A 16,416-nucleotide genomic window follows, 5' to 3' on the forward strand; every position below is an offset into this window, starting at 1 on the left:
TAGCCAGGTAGTGCCATGGAGAAGGATGGGGGAAAGTGTGAACATGCAAACAGAATTCTTTTGCCAATGAAGAGGATGTTTGTTCAGAGTTTTTCATGCAGCATTGCTTATCATTTGATCCATTGAAATCCAGCAAACTGGGCAAGCTTCACTTACTAAAAAAACAAAGGAGCATTTTAACAGAATTTGAGAGGCAACCTGTTATGCTTTGATAACATAGAGGACTAATAACGGTTTCATATGGTGCCAAGAAACAAGGCTGAGGAAAGAATACTGCGAATCCTGTATCAACATTAGAGAATAGGGTTTCAATATGTTAAGCTAGTAGCATTTGTTGTATGAAAAGCTGAAATTCAGCTCAGAAGTGAGACAAAGCATTTACTGGCTGTACTGTCATAGGAAACAACTGGCATATGTAGTGTGTATGTGTGATTGAATCAAGCCATAGTTGTCAGCAGGAATTGTGCTTGAAGGGATTTTTAGTGGGCACATTTTTTTCTATTCTTCTGTAATTTGCCTTGTGCATAATACATTATCTTGCGTCAGCAAAGTGAATACCCCAAATAGAAATAGTCAGATGCTGGAAAAACTTTAGAGTTGACAGCTAGTATGGGATTTCCTCCTAACTGGAAAAATTGACTATCACACAAAAATTGGCCAGTAACAAATTAAGAAAGCATCTGAGGAGTTTCTATTGAACTGGCTCCACCTTATGTTGCATCAAGAAACTTATTATCAATGTGTATCCTAAGGCTGCAATTCTATGCACAAATACAGTAGTGGAAGCCCTATTGAAATCAGTAGGACTGGTTTCTGAGTAAACATATACAATATATGGTTGGGCTGTCTAGTTCTCAGACACCAAGCTTTTCTATACTGAGGTTTTGTGTGAAGTGAAAAAGCATATGGATATGCTGGAACTTAGAAACGTACTGTATGGCTGCTTAGTTTGTTTTATTGTAATGTGATTGTATTTTTTGATTAAAATCTTAAGCTCTGTGTGTCTCCAGCAAGCTGTTCTTGAACACAGTCTAAGATTTACTGCTTAGTTTTCTAAAACTTTTTGTTCATATTTACTATGATAAAGGAAATTTACATTGCATTTTTATTTTAAATAAAGTAGAAATTAACTGAAAGTATCATCTTTGTTATAATAGGATTATTAGTAGGCCTTCAGAAATAGTTTTGTAGTCAGATGTTTGAAGTAGCCTACTAATAAATATAGTAAATAATGTAATGTATACAGTATAAATAATAGTAAATGCCCTTTGTATATAGGGCTTTTTTAGCGTAAAACATTGCAAATAGAGGAACATGAATATTTTAATTTCCACACCTTTTTCTTTAGCTTTTTTCTTTAAACATTAAAAAGCCAATTCATATTGCTCAAAAGGAGTTAATAGGTGTTGTATATCAGTTAGTAACTCTTAATGTAGCCCATTACCTTAGTATTCAGATCATGGCCTTATTATGCCAGAAGTTTGTACTAAACTAATTTTATGTAGTTTTGTAAAGTACACTCCCTTCTTTCTGCAGGGAGATTCAATCAAGTTTAAAAAATCCATTTAATAATACAGTATATTATATTATATACTGTACATATGATCGATCTTAATGGTGCAAATATCTCTTCCTAGCTTTCTAGCTGAGACCATATAACACCAGTCCTGAGAGACCTGCATTGGCTCCGAGTACGTTTCTGAGCATAATTTAAAGTGTTGGTGCTGACCTTTAAAGCCCTAAACGGCCTCGGTCCTGTATACCACTCCCATCATTCAGCCTGGACACTGAGGTCCAGCCCTGAGGGCCTTCTGTTTGTTCCCTCACTGCAAGAAGTGAGGTTACAGGGAATCAGGCACAGGGCCTTCTCAGTAGTGGTGCCTGCCCTGTGGAATGCCTTCTCATCGGATGTCAAAGGAAATAAGCATCTATCTTACTTTTAAAAGAAATCTGAAGGCAGCCCTGTTCAGGGAAGTTTTTAATGTTTAATGCTGTATTGTGTTTTTAATATTTGGTTGGAAGCCACCTAGAGCGGCTGGGGAAACCCAGCCAGATGGGCGGGGTATAAATAATAAATTATTATTATTATTATACTTTTTAAAGCAGTACACTGTGTGTTTAATCCTGTACGTATCTGCACAGAATAAATCACATTAAGTTCATTGGGACTTACTGTCAAATAAATGGGCAAGGAGCTGCTGTCTAAGAGTTAATTTATTTGAGCATTTAAAGAATTTGTTTCATACGTATAGCACTTGAATTTTCACTTTCAGAAAACACAAAACAAATCGAATTCTTTCATTGAGGGAGTGTGGTGGAAATGCAAGAAAGTCAGTCTGTCCCTCAGTACAATTTTAGATCTAGAAACTTACTTTAAAATTGCACAATTGGTACATTATTATGGTGTAATTCTGTGGTGCCAGTTCCAAAGCACAGATCAAACAAGATGGAAACAAACACATATTATATACACGAATTTGGGCACGAATGTGCCCATTAAATTATTTGTAAGTTTCTTGAACACTGGAAGTTTGCACTAAAAAGTATTTGTTTGCTGTATTAGACTACAGTGGAACCTTGGTTCTCATTCGACTCCCAAAACCGTTCGAAAACCAAGGCGCAGATTCCGATTGGCTGCAGGAGCTTCCTGCACTTAAGCGGAAGCTATGTTGCACGTTCGGCTTCTGAAAAACGTTTGCAAACTGGAACACTTACTGTATTTTTCCATGTATAAGATGACCCTTATTTTTTTTGACCCAAAATTAAGAAATTAGGTTGTTTAGCTTTTTGGGAGGGCGAGGGAGGTCACTTCTGCCAGTCGCTCACCCGCCTGCCTGCCACTGCTGATCACTTGCCACAGCCACTACCAATTGCACATCTGTCCGCAGCCACCAATTGTCTGCCCGCTTGCCACCACCAACAGCACACTCATCCACTTTGCAGCCGCCAATCACCTTTCTGCCTCGCCACAGCTGCCAGTCATCTGCCCAGTTACCACAGCCACAGCCACCAATCACTGACCCAATCACTACTGCCAGTATCCTGCTTGCTGCTGCCATTAATCGCACGTCCCCCCTCTTCATTCACTGTCCATGTATAAGATGACACCCAATTTTTGCCTAATTTTTTTAAAGCAAAAAGCATCGCTTTTACATGGAAAAATACAGTACTTCCGGGTTTGCGGCATTCAGGGTTTGCAGCAACTAAGCCGTTCTGGAACCAAGGTACCACTGTAGATACATGATGTACTGTGGTAAGAGCAACCATGTACATTTCCCTGATACAGAAATGGTGTAATGTTTGGAAAGGAACCTGTATGGAAGAGGTGTGCAAGTTTCAGATGAGGAAATTACTTGTTTATCTCCCCAGTGCAAGTTCCTTTTTTAATGTCACACTAATCATGGCAAAACAGGAAGCACATCTTATTCATGAATTGTGCTTCTTCTCTCACATCAAAAGAACATGTAGCACTTGTAATTTGCTGTAATTATTCCAGTCTCCCCTTCTTGGGGAAAGTTCTTGAGTGGGTGGTCACTGACCAGATCCAGGTGCTTCTGAAAGAAACTGATTTCCTAGATCCATTTCAATTAGGGTTTAGTGCCAGTTTTGGCACAGAAGCTGCTTTGGTCACCTTGTATGATGACTTCTGTTTGGGAAGAGACAGGGGAAACATGTCCTTGTTAATTGTCCCCAATGTCTCAGCAGCTTTCCAAACCATTAACCATGGCATCATTCTGGAGTGGCTGTCTGAGTTAGAGGTGTTTGGCACTGGTTTGCAGTGGGCTGGTTCTACTTGGATTATCGTTTCCAGACGGTGATGCTTGGGGAGTGCTCTTCAGCCCTGTGGAGCCTTCAGTGTGGGGCTCATCAGGGCTCATTTTTATTTCCTGTGCTGTTTAATATCTACATGAAACCTCTGAGTGGGGTTATTCCGAGTTTTGGAGTATGTTGTGAGCAATATGCTGATGATACCCAGCTCTACTTCTCTTTTATATCTGGAGGTGTGGCAGTGGATGTGCTGGCCATTGTTTTGCCTCAGTAATGGATTGAGTGAGAGCCAACAAACTGAAGCTCAATCCAGATAAGATTGAGGCACTATTAGTGGGTGGTTCCCTAGAGCAGAGGGATGGGAGGTGGCTTGCTCTTGATGGGGTTACACTTCCTCTGAAGGAGCAGGTACATAGCTTGGAGGCACTTCTGGATTCTTCGTTTTCTCTTGAGGTGCAAGTGGCCTCGTTGGCAAGGAGTGTCTTCCATCAGCTTCAGCTTGGTGGGGCCTCACTGTGCTGCTGTCTTGACAGGGATAGCCTAACTTCTGTCATCTATGCTCTGATAACCTATAGATTAGATTACTGCAATGTATTTCAGCTGGTGCAGAATTCAGCGCCAGGTTGTTCCCTGGGGCAAGACTGTTTGAGCACATTGCACCAATCCTGGCTCAACTGCACTGGCTGCCAATTAGTTTTGGAGCCCAATTCAAAGTGCTAGTTTTGTCCTATAAAGCCTTAAATGGCTCAGGACCACAATACCTGAAGCACCTCCTGAACTGACCTGGACCCTGCAATCATCACCTGAGGCCCTTCTTCGTGTGTCTCCTTGCAGTGCCTCCCTGTTTGTGGAATGCTCTCCCCAGGGAAGCTCGCCTGTGATCACTTCCATGTGATTTTCAGATGAAGGGCGCTATACAAATTTAATAAGTGATAAAATACACAATATCAACATGGTACTTGCTCGTAGCAAGAACCTCTCCTGATTTCCATGAGAGAGGACATAACAATAAATTGTTCCCCTTCTTCCAGTGTAACCAGGAGGGGAAAAGACTAGCAGGTCATGGGAATTTTACCAATCAGGAGCCACTGAGGGTTAATGCTGTCAAACTCCCCATGGCTGCTAAGGGGCACCTAACATTTGTCAATACAGAAAAGTGGGGAAAGGGAGAGGCGTGAATTTGGAGATATTTTTGCATCCGGGCAGCACTTTTTCTTTTGAATTTATAGGCAAGGAAGGGATTATCTGCCTTGTCAACTTCTGTACAGTGGAGATGGGATCCTTTTTAGGCAGACACAGTGGTTTCTTTATAAAGGGCAGGCTCTGAATATCTACATCTTATCCACAGTCTGGTTAGACATTGAGTTAAATCAATGCCACAATATTTCTGTTAAATAAACATTTATTGTAAGGAAATCAGAATAATACAATCTTTCAAGTATAAAAGGAAATAACCTGTTTCAAAAAAATGTTAATACCCCCCCCCCCGCTGGTATCTAGGATACAGAAGGGACAAGATACAAAATACTTTCTTAGTTCTAGTGTTTTTCTGAGTCTTTGTTCAAGCCTTTTTCATAACTTTCATACACCGTCAGACTCATGCAGCCTGGGCTGGCTATCCCTGGCTGGGAACAGTTTCAGCTACAGATGTAGTTCTGGTAAGTATTAGGAAGTGAGATTATTCTAGAAGAGAGTGAATTTAATTTCCCAGGAGATTTGTGTCCCACCCTTTAATAGGAAAATCATCCATCATTTACCAAGGTGTCCACACCCCTTTAGAAATATAGCTGATCAATATTGCAGAGGCAGGGCATGTGAAAGCTAATCAGGGCTAGAAAAGATATGAAAGGCAGTTCACGCACCTAAGCTTGGGGAAACCTCCGCTTAGCAATGAAGTGCATTTCAGTTAAAGATTCTAGAGCAGGGCGGTCCAACTTCTCATACCAAGTAGGCTGCAAGTGTATTTCAGCATGGGCCTGCACGCTGCCTTGTCGTGCACTGTGCGGGGGGGGGCAGGGGGGAGCGAGGCCAAAATTGGAATTCCCCCAAGCCCTCCTGCCACCCCAAAGCTGCACTGGTCTTTGTCATGACAGGCTCTGACAGGGTCCTAGAGCCCTCCCACCTACTTTCCAAAGCTGGGAAAGCACTAATTAGGCTTTAGGAAGTTGTTGGGAGGACTCTAGGACCCTGTCAGAGCCCTCACACCTCCTCAAAGCCCAGTGCCTAACTATGGGGAGGCAGGCAAGGGCTGGAGGAGGCATCAAATGTTGCCAAGGGATGCCCAAAAAGGCCTCAAGGGCCACAGAAGAGTTTGTATTTACCATATTTTTCACTCTATAGGACGCAATTTTCCCCTCCAAAAATTAAAGGGAAATGTGTATGCGTCCTATGGAGCGAATGCAGGCTCCTTGGCTTCAGCGATATCAACGCGAAGCCTCCAAAGCACAGAGGGAGTGCTCCCTACACGCTCCGGAGGCTACGCGTTGCTTTCGCTGAGCACTGACCCCTCTCACTCTCCAGGCTTCAGGGATAGCCGCCTGAAGCCTTTGGAGTGCAGCGGGAATTCGCGCTGTGCTCCAAAGGCTTTGCAGCCTTGTTGCCGCTCCCAGACCTGTTCTGGGGGCTGGGGTCGGGGGAAGCTCGGGCTTCCCCCGCGCCCCGCCCCGCAAGCTCCGGGAGCCGGGGCAAGGTTTCTCGCAACCTTGTTGCTGCTCCCGGACCTGTTCTGGGGGCTTGGGCATCACCTTGCCGCTGCTCCCGGACCTGTTTTGGGGGCTGGGGTCGGGGGAAGCTTGGGCTCCCCCCGCCCCCAGCCCCGCAAGCTCCGGGAGCCGGGGCAAGGTTGCGCGCAACCTTGCTGCCGCTCCTGGACCTGTTCTGGGGGCTGGGGTCGGGGGAAGCTCAGGCTTCTACCGCCCCAGCCCCGCGGCTAAAAGCAAAGCCAAGACAGTGAGCAGGATCCATCCCACTTGCTGTCTTGCCTTCTGCCAAAGCCGCACGCAACCTCTCCAGCTGGGAGAGGTTGCGCATGGCTAAAAACGAAGCCAAGACAGCAAGCAGGATGGATCCCGCTCGCTGTCTTGGCTTCTCTGCTCTTTGAGGTGGGGGGGGGGTGTAATAAGATTTTTTCTTGACCCCCCCCCAAAAAAAAAACTAGGTGCGCCTTATGGTCCGGTGTGCCTCATGGAGCAAAAAATACGGTAACTCCTCTCTGAAGACTGATTAGCTTCCTTTAGTCAATGGATAGGCATCAGACAGGGACAATATACATCTGGTTGATGGTAGCTTCACAAACTCTTGTTTGACTGGAGCCTGCATATGTAAGTATGTATTTATAAACATATACAGTGGTGCCTCGGTTTAAGAGCAGTCCTGTTTACGGACGATTCGGTTTAAGAACTCCGCAAAACCAGAAGTAGTGTCCCTGTTTGCAAACTGTACCTCAGTCTAAGAATGAAATCGCAATGGTGGAAGGGCACTGTTGGCTTGAGGCTTCATTAGGGAAAGTGCGCCTCAGTTTAAGAACGGATTCGATCTAAGAACGGACTTCAGGAATGAATTAAGTTCATAAACTGAGGTACTGTATAAATATATATATGTATGTATTTATAAACATTATCTACGAAAGCAAATAAACATTATATATATATATATACACACACACACACACACACACACGTGTGTGTGTGTGTGTGTGTGTGTGCGCGCGCGCGCGCTCATGGTCACCCAGTGAGCTTCATGGCAGAGTGCAGATTTGAACCCTGGTCTCCCAGGTCCTGGACTGATGCTAGTTACCACGATGTACAACAATTTGTTTAAGTATCTTGAACTTGAAATGCCAGCCTTTTGCTGTCTAAATAGAAGACACAGTTCATGTTAGTAGCCTGTATTTATTGCTTGCTAAGAACTTAAAGTGCAATCCTAACCCTTTATCTTGCCATTGGAGGGAACGAGGATAAGGTAGAGGTAACTCTCCGTCAGAACTCCACCAGTAGGGATGGCTCTGCAGAACCCTTAGAACCTTCCCATTGCCACTGTTCTCTTCCAAAAAGGCCCTGACAGGATATTACAGCACAGGGCATGTGGCTTTGGTGCTGGTGGGTTCAAAGCCTTGCCGTTCCCCTGTAGCTGATACAAGTGGAGTGAGACAGTAGGGATGGGAATAAAAGAAAATACCTCCATCTTCTGCCCTGGCTGGTGCAAGCAGCAGGATTTGGGACAATGTGGCTGCTCTTCTGCTTCCCTCTGCTCTCTTGCTCTCTAGCTAGGGCATATGTTTGCTTTGCCCCCCACCCCTCAAATTCCAGAAGATGAGTGGTGTTGCTCTGTTGTCAATAAAAAGGAATTGTGGCATTGTACAAGCTAACTGGATCATCGTGAAATTAACTGAACCTTTCTAAAAGGAGTCCTATATGTAACACTGCAACAGTATTTTACATTTTAAATAGTGTGTGGATTATGGCTTACTTAAAGCAGCATGTGCTATCCAATTTTCACAGTTTTCCTTTGAATTAATCCCATACTAAACTTTTCTTTCTCCATGCAGAAACAAATTAGTTTCCCATAAGCCAGAAATGTAGTAAAAAAATGCAGCGGCGGAGGAAGCTGCTCGTGTGCCTGGGGCAGCGCACCCAGGGGGGGGGCACACTGCGAGGCCTCCAGAGTTTGCCTGCCTCCTCCAACTCAGCCGCCCTACAGATGGGGGGGAGGCAGTGGGTGGACTCTTTGGGCAGTGTGGAACCTGCGTGTGCCCAAGCCCAGGAGAGATGCGTGGCTCTTGTGCGCTGCAGGCCCCATGGTGAGTGCCGCCCGGCATTTTGCCACCTCCCTCAGCGGTGACACTCGGGGCAGACTGCACCCACCACACACCCCTTCCTCCGCCCCTGCAGAAATGTTCTCAATTAATGTTTATATCTTTTACAATCAGCAAGGTGAAAACAGAATGCTGCTTTCTCCAATGACTCAGCATCATGCTAATGCTCTTTAGAAGTATGGCACTAACCCAAAGATTGAAAATTATTTATTTATTTACCCCATTTTTATCCCACTCTTTTGAAAAAAATCTTCCTAGAGTGGCTGAAAAATGTCAGTGATAAGACAGTCGAGTCTCCTCAGATTCATAATGTAAAAGACATAACACAAAAGGAAAAGAGTTTGTCAGGGAGGTAGAAAAAAGCAAATTGAAACACTAATTCTTAGTTACAGAATTCTTTTAATGACCAGCTGGAATGGAAATATTCAAGGACAGAAGCCAAGTGTTGTTGGTCTTTTAGTAGAGCAGATGGAGAGGCCTTGCAGTCTTATCTCTCTCTTCTGTAGCCTGATGGAATGGCTACTGTAGATGACAGTTGAGGGAAGAGCCTGATGGAGCTTGTCTTGCAAGCCTCCAATAAGCATTTTGTTGGCCACTGTGAGAACAGTATGGTGGACTAGATAGGGATTTGTTCTGAACCAACAGGACTCTTCTGTTTGAATTCTTTGCCCATTCCATAGAATAGCTAATAGTTTGGGTTTTTCTCACTCCCATTAGGGCTCATTTGAGCTAGAGAAAAAGTGGGTACAGTGCATCCTGCGATATCCCTACTTGGATTGCATCCTTACTGTAGCAGCCATTACTATAAAGGCCCATATGCACTACTGCTGTCTGAAAGAATGGTGGTCTGAAAATTGCCTATGTCATTTTGGTTTGTAGAGCTATCCTGTACAAAAAGCTATTCTTTTTCAACCCAAGGTCCACATTTCCTCATGGGGAGCCTTCCACAGCCCACATGCTGTAGGGGACAAGAGTGGAGCCTTCCACAGCCCACATGCTGTAGGGGACAAGAGGCAAAAATAGGTGAATAAATGAATGTAACTCTTTCCTCTATACCGTAGACTGTATTGTAGCATTGCAACCGTTATAGGTTTCTACACTGTCCCACCCATACGATTATTTAATCCTCTATCCAGGCAAGCAAAAGACATTATTACATTCAAGGACACCTTTCAGTCAAGCAGAAGCACTCAGGGAAAGCACGGAGCAAGAGTAGGGTGGCCTGGGGCAAAAAAGTCTAATGCTAAAAAAAAGAATTTGGTTGGGCAGAAGTGGGACAGTCTCAGTTTAAGAGTGCCTAATACAAAAAAGGCCAATTCTAGGCTTCATCAGCAGAAGTATAGTGTCCAGATCAAGGGAAGTAATAGTACCACTCTATTCTGCCTTGGAAAGACCACACCTGAAATACTGTGTCCAATTCTGGGCACCACAGTTTGGGAAGGAAGCAACAGAGCACACCGTCTCCACCAAGGAGGAGACAGGGGACTCCCCTGAGAAGGAGGCTAGTTCACCAACACAGGAGCCAGATATATGGAGAAACGTGACTCAAAGAAGTAGGAGGCCCAGGGTTCGCTCTGATTGTTTAGAAATACACAATCGCTTTGAGGTCCTCTCCCCTAGCATGGAAGACGAAGAGCAGACTCCATTTGAGGATCTCTCCCTCATTACAGTCGATCAGGTATATGAAGACGAGCAGCAAAGTCAGTCCTCAGGGAATGTGCAGGTGACCTTGGAACGGACAGCTCACGGAAGAACCCCGACCAGACCTAAGAGGAGGCGTGTAGTGGTGATAGGGGATTCCCTACTGAGGGGAACAGAAGCAGTGATCTGTGGGCCTGACAAGATGTCTCGGGAAGTGTGCTGTCTCCCCGGGGCTAAGATCCAAGATGTAACTGGACGACTGCAAGGAATCATAAAACCCACTGACAAATACCCCTTCCTCTTGGTTCATATGGGAACCAATGACACTGCAAGCAATAGCCTCCAGAAGATCAAAAGAGACTACGAGGCTCTGGGCAGGAAATTGAAGCAATTAAATGCACAAATTGTCATCTCATCTGTCCTCCCAGTTGAACGACGTGGCCCAGGGAGAGAAGGAAAAATAGTGGAAGTGAACAGCTGGCTTCGCAAATGGTGTAAACAGGAACGGTTTGGATTCTTAGATCACGGACTGCAGTTTCTTGAAGATGGACTTCTGGCAAGCGATGGGCTGCACCTCACAATGGTTGGGAGGAATGTTTTTGTCAAAAATCTCAGAAGCCTCATCAGGAGTGGAATTTGCTGCCAAGGAGTGTGGTGGAGTCTCCTACTTTGGAGGTCTTTAAGCAGAGGCTTGACAACCATATGTCAGGAGTGCTCTGATGGTGTTTCCTGCTTGGCAGGGGGTTGGACTCGATGGCCCTTGTGGTCTCTTCCAACTCTATGATTCTATGATTCTAGGAGGGCTTTAAACTGACTAATGTGGGGGAGGGAGACAGTGCTCCTGAAGGTAGGAGTCTATCCATTGATGAAGATGATCATCCAAATGTCATAGACCAAATGGAGCAAACAGCACGCAGACCTAGTGGTGGGAGGAAAAAATCCTTAAATAAGAGACACGGGGGAATGATTGATGGACTTCAGTGTCTGTACACTAATGCGCAAAGCATGGGAAATAAACAAGATGATCTTGAGCTCTTGGTACAGCAAACTAAATATGACATAACAGGCATCACTGAAACCTGGTGGGATAAGTCCCACGATTGGAATGTAATAATGGAGGGATACAATCTATTTCAGAGAAACACACCAAACAAGAAAGGAGGAGGAGTGGCGGTATATGTCAGGGATGTGTATACCTGTGAAGAGATCCAAGATTTAGAACCTGAAAGCCAAAGTGAGAGCATTTGGGTCAAAATTAAGGGAGAGAAGAATAAGAGTGACCTCATTGTGGGAGTTTACTATAGATCCCCAAGCCAAATGGAGGACATAGATGATGCCTTCCTGGAACAGATGGCCAAGAATGCAAAAGGAAGGGAGATAGTAGTAATGGGGGACTTCAATTACCCGGATATTTGTTGGATGTCAAACTCAGCCAAGAGCATAAGGTCAAACAGATTCCTCACTGGCCTTGCAGACAACTTCATTGTCCAGAAAGTGGGAGAAGCAACAAGAGGAACAGCCATTTTAGATCTGGTCCTAACCAATGTTGATGACCTGGTTAGTGGGGTAGAAGTGGAAGGATCATTAGGCGCGAGTGATCATGCTCTTCTGAAGTTTACTATACAGCGGAAAGGAGCAGCCAAGCATACTAGGACTCAATTTCTTGACTTTAAGAAAGCCGACTTCATAAAACTTAGGGAAGTGCAGGGTGAGATCCCATGGACAGTAATACTAAAAGGAAAGGGAGTTCATGATGGCTGGGAGTTTGTTAAGAGGGAGATAGTAAAAGCACAACTTCAGGCAATACCAATGAGACGGAAACATGGAAGGTGCCTAAAGAAGCCAGGGTGGCTATCTAAAGAACTTTTAACTGAGTTAAGATTAAAAAAAAAATGTGTACAAAAAATGGAAAAGGGGGGAAACCGCCAAAGAGGAATTCAAACAAATAGCCAGCACGTGTAGACACAAAGTCAGAAAAGCTAAAGCACAGAATGAACTCAGGCTTGCTAGAGAGGTTAAAAGCAACAAAAAAAGGCTTTTATGGGTATGTTCGTAGCAAAAGGAAGAACAAAGAAACAGCGGGGTCACTCAGAGGAGAAGATGGTGAAATGCAAACAGGGGACACAGAAAGGGCTGAACTCCTCAATGCCTTCTTTGCCTCAGTCTTCTCCGATAAAGAAAACAATGCCCGACCTGAAGAATTTGGAGCAAATGATTCAGCAGAGGAAACACAGCCCAGAATAACTAAGGAGATAGTACAAGAATACTTGGCTAGTCTAGATGTATTCAAGTCTCCAGGGCCAGATGAGCTGCATCCAAGAGTATTAAAAGAACTGGCAGATGTGATCTCAGAACCACTGGCAGTCATCTTTGAGAATTCCTGGAGAACAGGCAAAGTCCCGGCAGACTGGAGGAGGGCAAATGTTGTCCCTATTTTCAAAAAGGGGAAAAGAGAGGACCCAAATAATTACCGCCCAGTCAGTCTGACATCAATACCAGGGAAGATTCTGGAGCAGATCATTAAGCAAACAGTCTGTGAGCACCTGGAAAGGAATGCTGTGATCACCAATAGTCAGCATGGATTTCTGAAAAATAAGTCATGTCAGACTAACCTGATCTCGTTTTTTGACAGAATTACAACACTGGTAGATGAAGGGAACGCAGTGGATGTAGCCTACCTTGATTTCAGCAAGGCATTTGACAAGGTGCCCCATGATATTCTTGTAAAGAAGCTGGTAAAATGCGGTCTTGACTATGCTACCACTCAGTGGATTTGTAACTGGCTGACTGACCGAACCCAAAGGGTGCTCATCAATGGTTCCTCTTCATCCTGGAGAAGAGTGACTAGTGGGGTGCCACAGGGTTCTGTCTTGGGCCCGGTCTTATTCAACATCTTTATCAACGACTTGGATAATGGACTCAAGGGCATCCTGATCAAATTTGCAGATGACACCAAACTGGGAGGGGTGGCTAACACCCCAGAGGACAGGCTCACACTTCAAAACGACCTTGACAGAGCAGAGAACTGGGCCAAAACAAACAAGATGAATTTTAACAGGGAGAAATGTAAAGTATTGCACTTGGGCAAAAAAAATGAGAGGCACAAATACAAGATGGGTGACACCTGGCTTGAGAGCAGTACATGTGAAAAGGATCTAGGAGTCTTGGTTGACCACAAACTTGACATGAGCCAACAGTGTGACGCGGCAGCTAAAAAAGCCAATGCAATTCTGGGCTGCATCAATAGGAGTATAGCATCTAGATCAAGGGAAGTAATAGTGCCACTGTATTCTGCTCTGGTCAGACCACACCTGGAGTACTGTGTCCAGTTCTGGGCACCACAATTCAAGAAGGACACTGACAAACTGGAACGTGTCCAGAGGAGGGCAACCAAAATGGTCACAGGCACCACAGTTCAAGAAGGACACTGACAAACTGGAACGTGTCCAGAGGAGGGCAACCAAAATGGTCAAAGGCCTGGAAACGATGCCTTATGAGGAACGGCTAAGGGAGCTGGGCATGTTTAGCTTGGAGAAGAGGAGGTTAAGGGGTGATATGATAGCCATGTTCAAATATATAAAAGGATGTCACATAGAGGAGGGAGAAAGGTTGTTTTCTGCTGCTCCAGAGAAGCGGACACGGAGCAATGGATCCAAACTACAAGAAAGAAGATTCCACCTAAACATTAGGAAGAACTTCCTGAGAGTAAGAGCTGTTCGACAGTGGGATTTGCTGCCAAGGAGTGTGGTGGAGTCTCCTACTTTGGAGGTCTTTAAGCAGAGGCTTGACAACCATATGTCAGGAGTGCTCTGGTGGTGTTTCCTGCTTGGTAGGGGGTTGGACTCGATGGCCTTTGTGGTCTCTTCCAACTCTATGATTCTAAGGATGTTGAAAAATTGGAACGTGTGCAAAAGAGGGCAACCAAGATGACCAAGGGTCTGGAAACCAAGTATTATGAGGATCAGTTGAAGGAAATGGGTATGTTTAGCTTGGAAAAGAGGAGACTGAGAGGAGATATGATAGCCATTTACAAATTTCTCAAGGGCTGTCACATGGAAGAGAGAATATATTCTCCAAGTGTATCAGGACATGCACATATGTGAAAAGCAGGTAGCAGGTTTATGCTTACTCCGATCAGTAAATTTTACAATCCTGTGAAACTGGATAGTGCTACAACTGAAATTGCTACTCTGCAGTGTCATATTGTATATTTTTCAAGCCCCTGCTGCCTTACAACTCAGTTAGCAGTCATAGATGTTTAACAAGTCTTACCTCTTGTAGATAGTGAGGTATGTATGTATGGGCTTGATTTTTTTTTTAACTTGCTTGCTCTCCAGTACCTATGTTAGTCAGTTTTGATTTGCAAAACAGAAAGAACACACTTTTGTGAATGGTTGGCTTTCTGGTTACCTGGAGTCATTTCTTGCAGTCAAACTGTTTATTAATGACTTCAAATGGCATCAGCTGGGTATCACATATATATTTGATTTTTATGCTTATTTCCACTAAAATGTGACTTGTTTTGTTATTTATTAAACTTAGATGTGCATGCAAGAGGTACTAGGTAAAGACTGAAAAGAGGAGGTTAGGAGTATGAGCCATTACAATGTGAGGGAAAGACCCCTCTTCGAGCAATAGCAATTATTTCCTTTAGAGGGAGTTTTGTTTATAATTTAGAGCAAATTTGTAGTCATTGGTTTGTGTTAACTTTAAAATTATTTAATTTTCTTTGTCTCCCAGTAGATATTTCTTTTCCATATTTTCACACTTGTTCTTGTGGTTAGAGATGTCTTTTCAAATATATGCATAGTTTTGTTTAGTTATGTTTGGAAGAAAGGTTTTAATTTGATGTAATGAAAAAATAAATAGGAACATCAAAATACTGGTATGAAAGAACCTATGAGAACTTTTAAAATGATAGTCAGGGGTTAAATTCTGCATTTCAGTGTCTTTTGAGTAAAACAGGATGTAGTGACTTTACTGTCAGACTGCTGGTGTGAGTGCAAACAGATGAGGAAATGCTAGGGCTGGCACTCCAGTATGGGCTGTTGTCTAGGAAACTGTTTGCGTCATTCCACCCAGCAATTAGCTTACAGTGCTTTTATTTTTGATAGTGTAGTAAGCTGAACTTGACTGTAATAAAGAAAAGGCTGATGGTACTGTTGCAGTTCTGAAGATATAGCTTTTGTGGGAAATGGTAATAAAATAAATATTAAAACATAATAGAATTTTATATCCATTAATAATGAAAACTAAGTTATTAATTTATTAATGAAAAGGTTTTTTCTGATCTGTTTTTAGATCAATTATTAAGACTTTTTGTTGAAACCATAAAAAAATTAAAAAGCAGTTTAAAATACTATATTGAAAATACATATTGTTACTAGTTCTAATTTGCATATAGTTTGATACATTTTTCATGTTGAAATAAATTATACATTGCTATGGTATGAAAATGGGAAAGACCATATTTGCATTTTTAAAATGCAAATTCATAGTCTGATGGTGCAATTACATATATCTTTATGCAAAATCCCACTGTGTAGCGAGGTGCTTACTGCCTAGTAAATGTGTCTAGGATTGCAGTCTTGACATAAATATCTACTTATTTGAACTTATAAGGTTGTATGTAGCATAAGTTTGAATTTGTCTGAACCACCCAGCTGTACTGTAGCATGTGGGCAAATGTTACAACTGAAAAACTAATTGTTTTTGCGTAGGTACAGAAGTAGTAAGTATAGAAACAGGACTTCTTTTTCCACCAGCACATCCTATGTTCAGAATGATGGAAGAAACTAAAGATGGCCTATCTAGGAAGCACTCTGCTTACATTGATAATGGAACTGATGGATCCAGATTCAAGGTCCCTGCTATAAAAGAGAACTTTGCCATAAGATGAGTCTGCTAGATCAGGCCAGTAGCCTATCTAGTCTGGCATCCTGTTCTCACAGTGACCAACCAGAAACCTGTAAGGAAACACAAGCTGGACCTGTGCACAAGAGCACACTGCTCTTTGGTTTCCAGCATCTGGTATTTAGAAGCATTACTGTGCTGACTGTGGAGACAGAGCATAGCTATCATGGCTAGTTGCCATTGATACCCTTTTCCTCCAATCCTCTTTTAAAGCCATCTCAGTTGGTGACATCAGTACCTCCTGTGGAAGCAAGTTTCATACTTTAACTGTGTGCTGTGTG

The 16,416-nt window shown here is 43.4% G+C and overlaps 1 protein-coding gene across 1 annotated transcript in view; it reads left to right on the forward strand.

Moving 5' to 3' along the window:
- PDE3B (phosphodiesterase 3B) overlaps positions 1-16,416 on the forward strand; it is a 58,512-nt gene that overhangs the window by 2,923 nt on the left and 39,173 nt on the right. The gene's annotated exons all lie outside the window — the stretch shown is intronic.

The sequence above is a fragment of the Podarcis vaucheri genome (assembly GCF_965113315.1).
Source record: "Podarcis vaucheri genome assembly, chromosome: 1".
NCBI classification, from domain to species: domain Eukaryota; kingdom Metazoa; phylum Chordata; class Lepidosauria; order Squamata; family Lacertidae; genus Podarcis; species Podarcis vaucheri.